The sequence below is a fragment of the Papio anubis genome, chromosome 6, assembly GCF_008728515.1.
Source record: "Papio anubis isolate 15944 chromosome 6, Panubis1.0, whole genome shotgun sequence".
Lineage (NCBI taxonomy): Eukaryota > Metazoa > Chordata > Mammalia > Primates > Cercopithecidae > Papio > Papio anubis.
In genome coordinates, this window is record NC_044981.1 from 135518845 (window position 1) to 135522325 (window position 3481).

The 3481-nt window shown below is 44.7% G+C and overlaps 1 pseudogene across 1 annotated transcript; it reads left to right on the forward strand.

Annotated features, from left to right (window-relative positions):
• The first annotated feature begins 1697 nt into the window (after positions 1 to 1697).
• Positions 1698 to 2728, forward strand: LOC101015808 (annotated as a pseudogene). Its single transcript, XR_646492.4, has one exon. The product of XR_646492.4 is annotated as a charged multivesicular body protein 3 pseudogene (transcript).
• Positions 2729 to 3481: the final 753 nt, after the last annotated feature.

The window sequence follows — 3481 nt, forward strand, 5'->3', positions numbered from 1 at the left end:
TAGTGATCCTCTTCATGTAGAGACTATGATCTACTCTGCGGCCTCAAATGCTATTTGTTCTCCACCCTGCCCCTGTCACACCCTGGTCTTTGCCCACGTTTCAGGTAAGTGGGACTGGTTGTCTCTGTTTTCACACAACAGGTCATCTTTATTCACTCCTTTCATGTTTATTTACCCTGCCAAATTAACAGCTCTTATTTATATTTTCTTTCTACCTTCCATTCTTCCTTTCTTCTTTCCTACCTTCCTTCCTGCCTTCCTTCCCTCCCTCCCTCCTCCCTTCCTCCCTTCCTCCTTTCCTCCCTTCCTCCCTCCCTTCCTTCATTCCTTCCCTCCTCTCCTCCCTCCCCCTTCTCTTCCCTCCTTCCCTCTTCCCTTTCCCTTCACTTCTCCTTCTCCACTCCCCTCCCCTTCCCTTCTCCCCTCCCCTCCTATCCCCTCCCCCACCTTCCCTTCCCTTCCTGTCATCCAGCCACTGAGTAACTACTTTACCTAGACCCTGTGCTTGGCTTTTAATACCTTTTTCTTTTGTGTCAATCCTCCAACATTGATTCTTTTAAGATATGAAAATGGAAACAAACCAGTGTTGTTTAGTGACCAACATATTGCTCTGTCATATAACTAAGGATTTGATATCAAAAGTAAAATAAACTCAAATGCATATTAAATTAGAATGAGAAAGTATTTTCTCTTTAGGAAGTTGTATTAGTTGATTCCGGCATTGCTATACAGAAATATCTGAGACTGAGTAGTTTATAAGAAAAGAAGAGGTTTTGTTGGCTCACGGTTCTACAGGCTGTACAGGAAGTATAGCAGCAGCTGCTTCTGGGGAGGCCTCTGAAAGCTTCCAATCACTGAGGAAGGCCAAGTGGGAGCTTGTGCCTCACATGGTGAAAGCAGGAGCCAGAAGAGAGGGGGGAGGTGCCACATACTTTTAAATGACCCAATCTTGTGAGAACTCACTCACTATCTCTAGGACAGTATCAAGGGGATGGTACTAAACATATCATGATAAATCTGCCCACATAATTCAGTCACCTCTCATCAGGCCCTACCTCCAACATTGGGGATTGCATTTCCAACATGAGATTTGAGCAGGGATGACACATCTATATATCAGAAGTCACAAGTGGAAATAGAAAACATATGAGAAATTGGACAGTTACATAATGAAGAGATGGAAGATTTTTACTGGTAAGAGCCAATGTCCCAAAATGTGAAAATCAATGGAACAACCAAACTGATTTCAAAAAGAATTTAGGCCAGGTGTGGTGGCTCATGCTTGTATTCCCAACATTTTGTGAGGCTGAGGCAGGAGGATGGCTTGAGCTCAGGAGTTCAAGACCAACCTAGGTAACAGTGAAACCTCATCTCCACAAAAAATAAAAAATTAGCCAAGCATTTTGACACGCGCCTGTACTCCTTGCTACTCAGGAGGCTGAGGTGGGAGGGTCGTTTGAGCCTGGAAGGTCGAGGCTGCAGTGAGCTGTTCCATTCTGGTGACAGAGTGAGATCTTGTCACACACACACACACACACACACACAAATGTAATTCAACTTGATTTGTGTTTATAGAAGGGAATAAATGTTTTGTGCATTGGATTTGTTAATTAAGAAAAAGAGCACAAAGGTAGTATTGAGAGGTGACAACATGCTAGCAGTCCTCACCAGAAGGGGCAAGACGGGTTCAATTCGTCATGGGACTGTTTGGAAAAACCCGGGAGAAGCCTCCCAAAGAACCAGTCAATGAGTGGTCATTGAAGATAAGAAAGGAAATGAGAGTTGTGGACAGGCAAATAAGCGATATCCAAAGAGAAAAAGAAAAAGTGAAATGGTCTGTGAAAGATGCTGCCAAGAAGGGCCAGAAGGATATCTGTGTAGTTCTGGCCAAGGAGGTGATCAGGTCAAGGAAGGCTGTGAGCAAGCTGTATGCATTCAAAGCACACATGAACTCAGTGCTGATGGGGATGAAGAACCAGCTCGCCGTCTTGTGAGTGGCTGGTTCCCTGCAGAAGAGCACAGAAGTGATGAAGGCCATGCAACGTCTTGTGAAGATTCCAGAAATTCAGGCCACCATGAGGGAGTTGTCCAAAGAAATGATGAAGGCTGGGATCATAGAGGAGATGTTAGAGGACACTTTTGAAAGCATGGACGATCAGGAAGAAATGGAGGAAGAAGCAGAAATGGGAATTGACAGAATTCTGTTTGAAATTACAGAAGGGGCCTTGGGCAAAGCACCCAGTAAAGTGACCGATGCCCTTCCAGAGGCAGAACCTTCAGGAGTGATGGCTGCCTCAGAGGATGAGAAGGAGGAAGAGGCTCTGGAAGCCATGCAGTCCCAGCTGGCCACACTCCGCAGTTAGGGGCTGCCTAGCCCACTGGGTGTGCTCACACTCTGCTCAAGAACTGCCATTTTATGTATCTCTTGCACTACATCTCTGTTGTGAGGACTACCATTTTGGAGAAGGTTCTGTTTGTCTCTTTTCACTCCCTGCCCAGGTTTTGGGATCACAAAGGGATTGTTCTTGTAAAGGTGGCATAAATAAATGCATCACTTTTAGGAGTATAGACAGAAATATCTTATTGTGGGGAGGGGAAAGAAATCCATCTGCTCATGAAGCACTTCTGAAAATACAGGTGATTGCTTGAATGTCCAAAACTCTACTTTCGTCTATAAAACACTATATAAATGAATTTTAATAAATTTTTGCTTTAGCACTTGGCCCCACTGTAGATTGCCCTGTGCAGTAAACTTTCCAGGTGTTGGCTTCCCCAGATTACTTCATTTGTTGGGCGTGGAAAGAGTTGCTATGGCCAGGCATATGGGATTTGGAAGCTCAGCAGAAAGGACTTCTGCTCTGCAGATGCTGCTCCCCAGCTTTCACAGACATGGTGTGGCAGCCGTTCTTCTATCTATTTAACCAAGAGGATGCTTGGGAATTGTGCTGTTTTTCCCGTTGGCTGGTGGCTGTAGTATGTCCTAGGGTGTGTATGTGGGTCTATTTAGAGCTTCTGTCCCTTCCTTCCCATTGCAAGTTGCACCCAGATCAGAAGCTGTAAGACTAGGTCTCCTTCACCTCTCAGTGCCTGTCCCTGCTTTGAGCTGGTTGTCTTGTGCATGGGACATGGGCCTTCCTATCCTTGTTTTCTCAAAGTCAGGAGCTGACCAGGAGCACACGAAGATGTGATCATGCATCCTAACCAACATTCACTCATCCGGGACATTCTTGAGATACATTTATAAATCATTTCAGCAGTAGCACTTTGTATGTGTTGAGAGGTTACAGAGCTTTTCAACATATGCGATCTCATTTAGTCTTTACAAATAAGGAAAACAGCTCAGTTTGGGAAGTATCAGAGCTGGGATTCAAACCCAGATCCTCTGGTCCAAGTTGTATGTGCACTGAACTAATCAGGCAGGAAAAAAGCCCAGTCACTGTCTTACAGATTGGTTTTCATATATTATAGCAAAATCCTGAAA